The following is a 14,917-nucleotide window of genomic DNA, read 5'->3' as shown; positions in this document are numbered from 1 at the left end:
AACCAGAGAGGAAGAGTAAAAATTGGAATTTTTTTTTTCCTTTTTAATTAGAGATGTCATAGAAAACAGATCTAGGACAGGACCTTAAATTGTATTGTTAGGACAGGACCTTAAATTGTATAAAATAACACTATTTCACTTATTTAATGAGTTGTGGGGATAGCATTTAAACAAATGTATGCATAGCTAGAAAATATTAATTCAAGCATTCTTTCTTTTCTGTACAGAACACAAACAGAGGGAAAGTCATTCCAGTGTATTCGGCCCTCTGATTTTCCTGGGAAAGTCCCTGGGAGCAAGGCTCATGCTTTTAGGTAGAGGAAGAGAAACAACCAGTGGCAGATGATCATTGTGGTCCTTTTCAACCCAGGCCATTCTATGATTCTATGATTCTAAAAGATCCAATGCAGGAAAGGCTCTCATAAGTGTAATATTTAGAGTGTTCTTAAGTAGCTGAGCTCCACAGCAAAATTCATCACAATAGAAAGATTGCATTAACACAGGCACAAATTCTGTTAACTTATTCTGCTTTCCTCTAATTTGAAGGAGGATAGCACAGTCCGAATCCTTGTTCCTTGCCTCCTACTGATAACTGCATGGAGTTTGAATCCCTATGGAAACCCATATAGGATTTTCTGGAGAAGCAGGGAAATTGCAAGTGACACTGAACACCCACCTCCTATGTTCGTATGCCAGATACAGAGTATATATGAGGACTCACACGTCTCCTTTATCACTGCTCTGATGTTCTTGAGCCGAATTTTACTTATGTAAAATGAGTGAAAACGAGTAGATGCAACAGGAGCTGGCTCAGAGGAAGCGTAGCGCCTTTCAGACTCATAGAATGAAGAACAGCCCTGTCAGAAGGGAGGTTCGGTCAGCAGGCAGTCTGGCATGACATCCTGAAATGGAGGTGCTCTGTAATACTACATCGGGAGGAGAAAATCCTCTAGTTCTTCTGGGCTCGTCCCTTGATGGTACCGTAAGAACGTAGAGGAACAAGAACAGTTCAGTCTGAAAACTGCTGGTGCCTCCACACTTTCTGTAACTATTCGTAGAGTACAAAATGATCTGCCAGAAGCCAGCTCTTGGGGAAATGAAGATGACGGAGGATCCCTGTGTGTGGAGGCCAGTATTACCTAACCATATGCTATAGCAAGACTTCTTCAGACAAGCACTCTGCTGGCTTGATCCTCCTGGGGTTGATCACAGTATCAGAATCACAAGTGGTAATTCAGACAACTACACTTAACAGCATGATGTTACATCATGCTGAGTAAGACTGGCTGAGCAAATAAGTGCTTCACTTGGGGTAAAAATGTACAGCTGAGCTTGGCTGAAGCATCCTCCAGCAAAGAGGTAACCCTTTGGATCAGCAGTCCAAGCAAAGTGTTAAAGGCAGTCAGACTTCATGCAGTCTTAGCAGCAGAAATGGGTGCATTAGGTGTGTGTGTACCTACCCAAAAGTTTAACAAAGGCAAAGAAAATCTTCGACCTTTAGATGGGATCTTTTGGACTGACAGATAGGAGACTTGAAAAAACTTCCCCTCCCCCCCACCCCCCCCCCCTTTTTTTTTAATCTCCTTCTATTTTCCACCAATATGGTAAACAATAAGAGCTTATGAAACACCCTAATGGCCAGAAAATGGGGCACGCATGCTTCAGGGAGCAAATAATAAGAGAACTTCTCTCAGCCTGTGCTTTGTATCTGAATGTCCAAATAAATTAGTGTGACTGGGGAAAGTCTATCTTCTTCTTAGAGGCTTGAAAAATAGCAGTCACACTTATAAATATAAAAACCTCAAGATCTCTGCAGACTTTCTCTAGCAGATCCACAGGGAAAAACAAACAAAGCAAAAACAGAAAAAAAAAAGCTCCTCCTATGCATAAAAACAACACAGCTGAAATAAAATGTGTTTGCATTCTTAGCACATGAATTTTGCAAGTGAAGTGTATTGTCAGCTTGTCAAGCTGTTGCTGTCAGGTTACATCTGATTACAAATCACACCAAATACAATAGGAAAGGCAAAAGCCTCCCAATGCCAAGTTTCTATAGGCTCGCTCACTCTGGCTGCAGCCCCATCCAAACAGGCAGGATGACAACACGGCTGCTGATAAAGTTGTCTGATTACACAGCTCTAGGGCATCTGAAGATGCTGCGAGCAGATTCTATGCTTGCAGTACAGCTGTCTGTTACATGAATTTCACCCAAAGACTAGAGACATTTTCTCCCAAAAACCTGCAGACCAACTAACAGATAGGAATGATTTTTTGTGTGTGCTGTCAAGGGAAGAAAGACACATTTGGTGAACTCTGGTGAAACAAGGACGTTTGACTACGAAGAGATCCGATGAATATCTTTCCAAGTGCTATCATATACAAAGTATACATTTAACCTCAAATTACACGAGCCTAAAACCTGAACTAGGACTAAGGTACTGAATTTGTCTAGAAAGAGTTTGCTAATGACTGCTCAGAATGCACTACTGTTGCTACATGGTCATTTTATAAGTATTCATCATCCACTGAGATGACTGGAGTGCCTCACAGAGGAAAAAAAACTTACCTGCTAGAGGATCCATGCAACTTAAACACAAACAACAACAGCTACTAAGAGCAAAATGCACAAAGCTCCTATTCCATTATTTCCAGCAGCAGCAGAACAATACTTTTAAATAAGTGATTTATAGGCTTCTAAGATTGCTCTCCATTACAGTAATATTCATTAATGTAACAAATTTTCCACAAGAATATGAAAAATTCCAATTAAAAAAAAAGTATACATTTTATGGTCACTCAAAAATAAAACCCAGTGAAGCTACAATACAAATATCCATATTTTCCTCTTGAATTAAACCAGCTTGCAAAAACAGAAAAGTTCATTTAAAATGAATCTTGACTGAAATCAATGCACCTTCTGAATAAAAGAATAAACCATCAGGGATCATGGTATAAATAAATACCTGCCAGTTGTTAGGACCTGCTGCAGGGCAATGGATTTAAGAAACAACAATAACATCTATGAACAAAGCGTAATCAAATAAGCTTTCTACTCTTTGTATGAAAACAGTACAATTTCGGTAGTTTCAGTAGGCCTTTTCAACAGCAAAACACAAAAAAAACCCAAACCACCCATGAAATTCAACTTCTGCTTCCTTTCATCCCTGTCTGAGGGAGGGGCTAAGACAAGCATGGAGATGCGAATTTAAGTTCCCAAAGGTAATGGTGCACAGCTCAGGAAATAGCAGCACGGGTGTCTTAAATCAAACAGTTCTAAGACAGCAACGTGAAATAATTTTTAACTACAAATAAAGCTCAACTAAGCCTCACAGATTCAACAAAATAACATGCAGATAAAACTCTGAGGCCTTGATAAGATTTTATTTCTTCATTTATACCAGACAGCTAAAGCAAGGTTTGAAGAAAAAAAATATGCTACAGACAGCTATTTTGAAGACAATACCTACTGTAAACCAGTCTGCTGATTTCTGCACATTGTCATCTCCTCTCTAGTTTGCTTCATTTGTAAGGAACTGGGCTAATTTAGATCAAGCAAAATTGGTCCTTGAGTCATGAGAGGGCCTTTACCAGCTTGTTTGTGATTATCCTCCCTCCCCAGTCTCTTATGTAGGAAGACACAGAAAACAAATGAGAACACATCTCATTTCAATAGTTTAATACACTGTGTATTATGAAAGGGTTCTGTATACACCAATATAATATTTAGGTAACTGCAAAGCCAGAATTTTCAACACTGGAGTGCACTTCTTTTACACCCACATGTAAATACCACATTACAGATCCCAGAAAAGGAGAGCATTTATAGCAGTTCCACAATAGGCTCTGTGGTTCAGCCATGATTTCACTGGCACTTAAGAATGCAGAGGAGTGGTTCTCTGGTCATTGAGTTACTGAATCTTAATAGTGATGTTCATTTGTAAATAGCTCTAACTTTCTTTTCTAACAGAGGTGGGGCTGGAAATGTCCCTTCCAATCTATTAGTTTATGAACGGAAGGACAGCTCTCAAGTAAAAGGTTTAAAAATTGAGCAAGTGAATTAAAAGAAACAAACACAAAAGGAAAAGAAGTAGCATTATGAATAATAACAAGACATGGTAATCCAGAAATTCAGTTTTAGATGTTTATCACAGCTTTAGTACTGATGGTCAACAGCTTCTTTCCCTCCCCAAAAAGCCTCCTAGACACCGACCTCCTAACAAATGCATCAATAAAATACAACAAAAACCCTTTCAAATGGATAAGAGCAGACTAAAACCAGCACTGGGTGCATTTGAAAACCTTACCGGGTATTTTTAGACATAGAAAGAACAACTTTTAAGCATTCTAATGCTACTAAAGAAAAAGTAAGAAAAAACAAAGGAAAAGAGTATTAGACTCTGCAGCAAGTGCAGCTTACAGTTTTCTTCATCTGGGTTTTGCCAAGGCATAGGACTAAAAATCTACTCTTACCCAGAATGCCACACAAACACAGGTTTCAAGTGATTGAAAGAGGAAAACTCCCTAGTTTTATTCATGCCACTACCAAAGCTCTTTTAGAACTTGATATTTATAGTGAGGACTGTCACAGAACTGTGTGGAGACGCACATGAGAAAAATTAGAGACACAAGTTAATTACCTTCCTCTATCAGGCCTTAAGAGTGGAAGCATATATAATAGAACAGGTTATATAACAGGTAACTTGGATTTGTGAAGTACACCTTTCACATTACACTAGAACTGATGTTATTTATATTTCAATACTTTTCTTTTTCCTAAATATGATCCCTGGTTCATTGCAAAGTAAAACTTATAAAAGGTAAGACTACTTTTGTTACAGCCTTTGGTTCAAAGGGTAGGAATAAGTATACGGTCATACTTCTTCAAGTCCACCTGAAGAAATGCACTTTTATCTGGCTAAGTCCAAGAAGTAAATGGAAAGAAGTCTATAAATGAATATGATTCATTTATAAATGTAGAGATACAAAAAAATAATAATAATTATTATCTGTTGTGGCACAATCTGGCATATTTATTACTAAACATAGTGTACTTAACAAGAAGAGTTGTAAGACAGTAGGCTGTTTTACTACTGCCTCTTAATGGGAATTACATGAATAATGAGTCTCAGGAGGCACTTACTAGTGATAAAGGTAAATATTGGCTCTAAAAAATGTCAGACAAGCTATTATACCTCTGTATTTCAGGCAAGCTAGATGGGTTATTAGCCATTATTTTGTTTTATTATTTCTAGCATTTAATAGCTTGGAATGTATGTTTAAAAGATAAAAAGACTGATGAGATCTAAAAGAACAGTCAGTGCAAATGCCAAATACACATCCATTTCTCTTCACTTCATAACTGTGACTGGATGGTGTGCATCAATGAAGTAAAGAAAACTTGCTTCAAGGTCAGCAGCTTGAACAGAAAACACAGCAGAAAATGAGTTGCAGAATGTCTCGTCCCAAGTCTCAAACCAAAAATACACTTGATTCTACTATTATTACTTTTTGAATTGTAACAGAGAAGTACTTGCCCAAGATGTCAGCTCCATTACTTGAGCCATGATACAAAGGTCGCCAGCCCTTTGCACAGTCAGAGGAATGGACACACCATTCTCAACAACATTCACAGCGAAAACAATGATGTAAAGAAACTTGGCCTATCCAGCACCAAGCAGGAATTGAAGCCAAGAAGGCTCTATTTAGAAGTGGAGTAGCTTAATTTGGGCAGGGGAGGTTGGTAAACCATGGACATACGCATCTGTATAACTTGGGAGGAGGTGATGGCACACCTATCAAACTGCTGCTCAGAATAGGGCCCAGGGAGGGGGTAGAGTCACCGTCCCAGGAGGCGTTCAAGAAATGTGGAGATGTGACAGTAAGGAACATGGTTTACTGGACATGGTGGTGGTAGGTTGAAGGTTGGACTGGATGATTTTAGTAGTCTTTTCCAGAACTGAAAAGTCCCTACAAAATGTACATGATATTAACTTGATGATGTCAGTGATCTGCTTACAAGTCCTTAGAATTTGCATTTCCCTCTTCAAGCAAATGAAGGAAAGGAATAACGATCTTGATGTTCACTTAGTTTGAAGGAATGTCATGGTTTTGTAACTTTGCTATTGGTGTTCCACATCGTAACATCATGGACAAAAGAGAAGAACTACGTATCCCAGAGGACCTCACGGTCAGAGAAGGAAGATACATCACAGAAGATACGTCATCAGGCAGAGACCCACCCACTGCTTTCTGAGACTTTCAGGACTCTTAGTTTCCACTGAGAAAAAAAAAAAAAAAAAAAAAAAAGGTGCACATCATCTAGATATCATCATTATTAGCTTCAGCAGTGACTGGAACGTGCAGTGAATGATCAGTACTTCCCAGCAGTGATTACCGTACAAAGACATAAGCAGCAGATTATTACAAAAAGTAGGAAAAGACTGAAATTTCACCACAGCAACAACACTGGCATAAGAAGCAGCACTGGCTTACATTTTATGGAGGTTTTTTTGTTTTTTTGTTTTTTTCCCCTATTCTAGTATGTATCTGAATAGAAATCCAAGGTTTTGAGGTAGATGGTTCTCACACAGTTTATGAAATCTATAGCAGAAGTCTAAAGTATGTTCAAAACTACTTTGAGTTGTGTACTTAGAGGATAGATACACTCTCTCTCTCTTGCAGGGGATTTCTCCATTAACAGGAAAGTTTCCTAGAAGTTTGGACTGCCTCTTTGGTAACTGGCTCCCAGTAATAATATACTTCAGAACTGCCTCAGCTCTCTTTACTCATGAAGCTGTCAGTCTTGAAGTCCCAAAAATCACTAACTGGACTCACATTTCTGCTACTACTCACACTGATACTGGCCACTTCCAGGCAATGGGTCAGGGAACAAAGCTGTAAAGATATCCCAAGATGAGGAAAATCAATCTTGGAGCCCAAGAGGCAAAACTACTGATGCAGAAGTTTACTAAATACAACTAGATGCCTCGTGGCACTGGAGTCTTCAGAGAGAATACCATGGGGCTATTTTCCAATAAATATGAAATAAAGTCTTATGGCAAACCACAAAGAATAAGATATACTGCTTTTTTTGTTCATTGCTCCTAATTACTATTTGCTCAAGGGGAAAAAATGGGAGAGATTATATTTGTATAAAATATACTAAAATATTCATATGGCTAATATGACAGAAACTATAAAACATGCTGACCCTTAGACAAATTTGCATCCTCCCTAGGACTTTGCCAAGGGCAGAATGTCCCTTGGTAAAAATAACTCTGTACTAAATATGTATATTTAGAGCTCAAATTGTAGGATAATGAGGAGATTCTCTCGATACTAATGAAACAGTACTAACCCTCCAATCAATTTATTAGAATGCTGTAAGTAGTTTATATATATATTAACACACAGCTTTTACATATATCTTTCACAGATTCACAAAATTATAGGGGTTGGCAGGGGCCTTGGTTGGAAACCTACTATTGGGAAGCCAATTGTAGGTTGCATAGGATTATGCCTTGAATATCTCCAGAGAAGGAGATGCTACAAGCTCTCTGGGTAGTCTGTTCCAGTGCTCCATCACTGACAGTAAAGAATTTCTTCCCTAAGTTGGAATGGAACTTCCTGTGTTCCAGTTTCTGCCCGTTGTCCCTTGTTCTATTGCTGCATGCCGCCAAAAAGAGTGCACCACTATTGACTTGACTCCCACACATTAGAAATTTATAAACAGTTGAGATCGCCTCTCAGCCTTCCCTTCTCCAGGCTGATGAAGCCCAGGTCTCTCAGTCTTTCCTCACGTGGGAAAAATATACATGAACGCATACACATGTATGAACCTCTTCCTTAACATCAGGTGGTACTTTTCTCTGGCTTAGCTTCAGTGTTCCTTTTCACTTGCTTAAGCTCCATTGCCTAGTTACCTACTATCACAGAAGCCTTCACGTAAAAAATACTTTCACATAATTTCTAGAAAACTGTGAATAGTGCCACAATTTCCTCCTCAGCTTCATGAAATCAATGGAAAGTTTTGAATTTGGAACGTGCTTGTTTTCCTCATTGATAAAAATAATGAAAAATACTACAAGCTCGGGTACAATGCTCCACTACATGATAGCTGCTAAGATAGTTAGCTTTGATTTATTAAATTTAGACTAAATTTTAATAATCTGTTTGCATAGAATTTAATGGTACACTAGACCACAAAATGAAAACTTGCTTGTCTGTCTCACTGCAATTAGCATTTTGATAACAAGATCCTGTAAAAGTAATTACTCTGATCTGGTGCTTTTTCTTGTATAGTACATCTTTAGTACCTAAGAAGAGCACGCATGCAGCTAACTGCTCAGTGCCACCAAGATGCAGGCATGACAACCACTGAGGCCAATGTAAACCAACCCCATTTCACTCACTCAGCCTGGAGTACATCTCTGATTCATTGTGAGTTCAGGTGAGTTAGCTCTGAACACAGGAACAGCTGTGATGAATCACTCTGGATTTGTGGCCTGAGCTGTGACCACAGTTTTAAATGAGCTAGAGCAGCACTCCATGAGTGATGCACATCACAGTACCCCCAGATCCTGGTTCCAATTTTCCCACTGCTATAACCGGCAAGTTATTCACATGAGTCATAATTACATACCTATTCTGGAAGCCTGTTTCTAAATGGATTATTACAACTTGTGAAATATACAGAGCTCTACATTCTGCTTTGGTACTCTACTTTACTATCTTTTCCTTCTCCATTCTCTATAAGATAATTGCCTTATTAGAGGTAAAGATGGGATTGCCTGAACAACTTTGTGTCTCAGACCACTTTGGCTAAAATAGAGTTTTGATTTTCCATTCAGCTTGTTCAAATAAGTGGTGAGGATGCAGTTCTATGAAATATTAGTGGAACACAAAGTAGAAATTCCTTGCAGATTTCTTCAAGTTTTCTAAAGCTTCGATTACCTGCTTTTGCTTCCCTCTTCCTTTTGCCGTGACTTGTGAGGGCTTGCTATAGGGAATGGACTTGGGACAAAACTGAGATGACAGATTGTTTTGTGCCATAGGGGACTGCTAGATTAAAAACCACAAGGAGCTTGTGGAAAGATTTAGTAGCTGCAGGCAACCTATGTCAGAACTAGAAAGCAATAGTCCTGGGACAGCAGTGCCTCACAGCTGTGACTTGTAACAACTGTATTTGGCCTAAGTGCCAAAAAGTGTTTAATCATCTCTGATCTATTCAAAGTAGACAGTAAAACACAGAAACGAATAAGCAAGTGGCTACTGCCCACGTCCTATTCTTAACAATGCAATTAACATCTCTAAGTAATATTGTCACTTCCTTGGATTTGATAAAAAATAAGCTTTTAAATGACTTTTGCTCTCTGCAAGACACTAAGATATTCTGACACGTCATCAAATTGGATCTTCAGCATCAGAACTCCTTCAACTTCTTTTTTGATTTTTACTTTCCTCCATATGGTCAATTTTACTTGCAGTCAAGAAATGGAAGGGAAGGGAGGGGAAGGCTGCAGCTTTCATTCTGATTATACTGGAAAATTAACCTTGTTTCCATAATGACTGTCACCCCTGAAATGATCATTCCTCCCACAAGCCTCCAGCAAGGGAAGCAGTCATTTGCAAAAATAAGGAGTGGGGAGGGAGGTGAGGGTGCTTTCTATTTCCCAGAGTGAATTACCTTATCAAAATAAATGAATGTTTATTCATGTGTGATTTGAGATCTAGCAACATTCATGTCCCTCACTGTACAGAGCAGCAATTGCATTAGTCTCACTGATCGTAATTTGTAGAGGTTGGTGCAGTGTAATGTCTTAAAATGCCACTCACTACTCTAACAAAGGATGAGAACATATTTCTCACTAGATCTTCTGGAATGTTTTTTTCCTAATGCATGTAATCAGTTTGTCCATAATGACCAGAATTAACTTTTATTAGATTATATCTACTGAAGAGGTATTGTGAACATCAAGCTTCCTGAACACCAAGTGTTTGTGCATCGATACTGTACAGTTTTGTTTTGAAGCCAGGAGCTGTATTTAAGAACATCATTGTAACATTGCTCTAGTCTGAAAAAGTACACCATGGGATATCATATGGACTGTAAAGTTCTCATCTATCAATACGAAAAATAGCTTGTTAAATACTGGAAGATAAAATCTGACTGTGCTCACAAGGTTTTTATCCTGCAGGCTTTTAAACATACAGATGTACTTTATTTTGAGCAATATATTCTTGCTGTAAAAGAACTGAAAGAATAAAAAACTGTAAGAATTCTATTTCCAAGTGAATAAAAGACAGAATATGCTATGAAAAGAAATGTGGAAGTCTAAATACGATGACTAAAATTCAAGGATGATAATGTAGTAATTTTAATACAGTATCAAATGAATCACTCGGAATGAATAGCTGACAAAAAAAAAAATCCCTCAATTCCCTCAAATTAATAAAACTTATTGTAAGAGATAGATAACTTCTGCTATATGAAACAAATTCTCATCTGCTGTCTTTGTTGTGTTGTCTGAATACATCAAGAAAGTGTATTACGTGCAAAAGGCAAAGCAATAAGCAGTGAAATCCCCAATGGCAAAAAGCATAACAGTACTGGATTTTGGAGACTTGATTGGGAGTAAAAAATAATAATAATGAAGAAGCCCTACACGTAAGAAAGGGAAATCCAGGACTTTATTATTTAGCTGCATTTGTACATCTTCATTTTCATTTCACGTTGAGAAATGAAGAACTAAGCAGTGATTTTACCTAAGTGATCAGGTCTCTCTGTACCCTCTCTCCAGACAGATCACAAAACTTTTGTCACTGTAGGAATTAAGCCAACACACATATAATCCAAACTGAATTTAATTCTAGATTCATTTGGAGGAAAGACGTCTGGAAGAAAGAAAAAGCTGCACTTTAATCAAGATAATTGCTACTATCATCTCCTGTCTGGTCAGAAGATCTGATGAGAAACTGCAGTCCTAATTAGGAAAATCAGCTCAAACCAACTAACTATAGACCTTTACGCATTCAGAGATTGAAATTATGTGGGTTATAGCTGTGGGCTTTTTGCACCTCAGCACTGAAGAGAGATTTGAATAATGTGAAACAGTTCGCAGGCTCTGAGTATGATGCTGAGTCATTTGTGGAAAAAAATACCACACAAAAAAACCTGTCTCCCAGCCTGATTCCAGCATGCAAATGAAAGTTTTTCTGTGAAGTAATGTTTTCAACTGTGGATAAAAAAGATTTCAAGGCTCTATTTCAGGTTCAGAGGGGCTATTCATGACTGGAGAAGCGGTTCTTAGGCAAATATTATGAATATAGATATTATGAGGTGATTAAAGACCCAGACCCAATTAACAAGGATTGTTATAACATGATTTGAAGTGGATTATAGCATCATTTTGCTTCCTTGGTTTACACAATCAAGATAGCAGATGAGTACAGTATCACTGTCTAGCAATAAGAGGAAAACCTGCAAGTCACAACCAGAAAAGTAAGGAAATATTGACATGAAATCCAGGCTTTCACTGCTGCATACTGACCAGGATGGGGATTTGAGAGTTACTGCTGAAAATTAACAGACTTCACTCTACCATGGAAGAGGAAAGTGAAAGTCAGAAGTGAAGCTCCAGAGAGACAGAAATGGAATATAAATAAGGAGAAAAAAAAAAAAAAAAAAAGAGGTGGTGTTGTCTATTTTATTATATTATTTAGAAATCCTGTTCACTTCTGTATGAGACAACTGAAATAAGGAATGAAGGTTACTCAGCAGTGACTGAGCAGCATACCTAAGCATACATCACACTACTTGAAGATAATCAGAATTTATTTTTAAAACACGTTAAGTAAAAAAATAAATACATCTCTATTAGGAAAGGACGTTTAAGATGCAGTGACAAGAATAAAGAAAGTCTGTACAGCAGTGGGTTGCTGGAGTAGTGGGTTAGCAGATGGTTAGGCTGAGGTTGGACTTGATGATCTTGAAGATCTTTTCCAACCTGAGCAATTCTATGAAATGAAACAGAAAATGTTACCTGTTTCATTATGAAGCTGTAATCAAGCCAGTTAACTAGACCAATTATAATTACATAGCAAATTCAAATTAATATGCCTACTGGGATATTTTCTTTAAGGGTAGAATTATTGCTCATCCAAAAATTCACATTCCAAATCTAAGGTGAAGGAAATTACCTCCTAGCCAAATCTTTCCGACAGGCCAAGTGTGAACCGCTACAGGCAAATTTTTGTTCACTTCACTGCTGAGAAGCATATAGAGAAAACTGTACGTCATGCTGGTGGATGACAGCTAATCATCATTAAGAGGGATTTGAAAATGCTTTTTTCCATGTCCAAAAGACATTCAGTCCTCCCTGGGAGAAATATGACAATTTTCCAGCACAATATATAGTGCAGAGCCCCAGATGACACTGTGGCTCTGTTGGAACAGTCTCCAAACAAATGAGAGGTCTGCAATAGACTTGTGCTAATAAAGTAAGAGAAATAAAGTCCTAAGGGAGAATCACACACACAGATAAGAGGACAGATCAATATCAGATTGAGAAGCAGATCTGACCATTGCCCAATGTTTCCTCTCAGCACCACGCTGTATCTATCACACTGTGAATACATAATTAATACCAGTAGTTCCCCTTTTATTCTTCTCTCACTGTCCCAAATAACTGTTTTTTTTTTTTACCCCTTGTCCTGTGAGATACAGGAAGACTGCTAGATCACAGATTGGAGGCTTACTTCCCAAACTGTGTGAGAACGGTTTTCCAAATAATTGAAAGGTTGAAAAAAATTGTATAACCTCTCTGAAAAATTAATCTCCCCAACCATCCCCTACTCCAGCACACACCCTTACCACTCTCTGAAATACAAAGCAAGTCTCTCCTGAATCTCCATAATAATGCAAGTGCTATAACTCATAAATAGATTCAAGTGACCTCAGCACACTGTTGCGTCACTCTGCCAGATAATCTCACTCTCATGAAGGATTTATCATAAATTTATGTTAACCCACAATGGCTCCAGCCTCGTTACAGTACAAGACACTTCCAATAGTTATTTGTATTCCTTACACATACTGATAAATGGAAAACATGTACTCTGAGAACTGCTTGTTCTTTTCTTTCCCTAGAGTTCATTTATCTCACAGAACAGGGACATTCCTAACAATACAACCATAGATATTATAAATAAAAAATTACCATTTTTCCTAATTTTGACTTAAGGATAACAGAAGTCAAGGTATGTTCTAAATTTTTGTTTTAAGTTGAATAAAATGCCTATGTTCTTTGCACAGTCACAGACCAAGTAGCCTGTGAGTGACAGATGTCAGATTGGTTCATACTCAGGATTCTACATACCAGATATTTAAAGACACCAAGGAAGAGAAGGCCATGGAAAACCAAATTTTGTTACGTAATCAGTCTATTAGTTCTCTGAGAACTTTTTTTATTGTATGGACTATTTTGTTGATTCTTAAAGACAGGTAAATATGCACTCATTTTTGACATGCCAGATATATAAACTTCAGTAGATATCTAAGTGCTATCCACCAGGAATGAAAAATTCAATGGCTTCACCCAAGAAGATGACCTATGTCAAAAGGTATGTTTTAAGTAGCTTAAGTTATTGAATAATATATGCAAAGAGAAAAAATGTCAATATGTGAAGCGCTCATCGTATAGTTTTTACAAACAGAAAGAACAATATCTTATTCCACATATCTTATTCCACTTTAATTATGACTATTGATGCTAAAGTCACCAACAAATTCTGGATCTTCCTTCTCAGCAACAGAAACAAAGCTCTGTTTATTCAACCAGGGGAAGGGTTTTTGACACACAATACCCTTCCCACACATATTTAATGAGCTCATTTTCTGGGGGGGGATTAGCTCATAGGAGGTTTGGATAGAACTTAATTAACCTTAGAGAGATACAACAACAGTGTATTAGAAAATAAGTCATTCATTTTCTTAAAATTAAGGCCTACTGTGGAGCAAGTTAATATCATCTGTGTTATCAAGAGACAGTAAGCTACATTTTTTCCTAGCATTTCTGAGTCTGAGCTATTAGTTAAGAATTGGATATTTAAGGGTGTTTAAGAGAAGATACAGTTAGGTAAGTAGGCAGTAGGTAAGAAATATGCTACAAGGTTACATGATAAATATGGTTACTTATAAATATTTGAAGGTTTTCTAATCAGATTATAGAAATGTTTGAATTCAAGAGACCCAGCTACTTCCAGATCATGAGAAGACAAAATAGTTCTCTTATAGCAGCTGTATTGTTTATGCTTTTTTTTTCTTTTTAAGATAAAGAAGCAAATACATATTAGCTCCGCTTAAAATACCAAAAGGTAGTTAATACAGATCACACAGTTGTTTAAAGATGCTAGTAATACTGCAACATCTATTATCAGATGCATTATGCATGATCATTCAGTACCCCATCACCAAACTAGAAGCCCTAGGCACAAGTTCTGAGATTACCCATGGCGAGATTTTTAAGTCTGAAGTTTCAGGAAACATTTCAGATCAATGACAGCTCTTGTTTTAGCTAAGTAACCTGCATCTCTATGGTTGGAATACTTATGTTATAGGACTGACTCAGGGCCAGAGTTTAAAGCCTACTCCATAATGTCATCAGTAGCAATGAAATTGGACCTACTGTGCACTGCTTGATCCGTATCTCAAAACAAACAGGAGAGGCACTGACATCCAACCAGCAACCACTTTTCCCCTGCCAGGGAGCCTCGGGGACTGTACAGAACAGGCAAGCTAATAACTAGTCAACAACACTAATTTCTATGCTCCTAAAACTCACTTTGTGCTACTGCATTAGCACTTACACTTGTAATCAAGCTGTTAGCTGTCATTTCTGAAAACAAGTACATAAATAAC

General features: G+C 37.7%; 1 protein-coding gene across 2 annotated transcripts in view; it reads right to left on the bottom strand.

Moving 5' to 3' along the window:
- GABRB2 (gamma-aminobutyric acid type A receptor beta2 subunit) overlaps nucleotides 1-14,917 on the bottom strand; it is a 335,870-nt gene that overhangs the window by 295,378 nt on the left and 25,575 nt on the right. The window lies entirely within an intron of this gene.

Source organism: Gallus gallus, chromosome 13, assembly GCF_016699485.2.
Source record: "Gallus gallus isolate bGalGal1 chromosome 13, bGalGal1.mat.broiler.GRCg7b, whole genome shotgun sequence".
Lineage (NCBI taxonomy): Eukaryota > Metazoa > Chordata > Aves > Galliformes > Phasianidae > Gallus > Gallus gallus.
The sequence above is the reverse complement of the archived record's forward strand: the minus strand, read 5'-3'. Positions and strand labels throughout refer to the sequence as shown.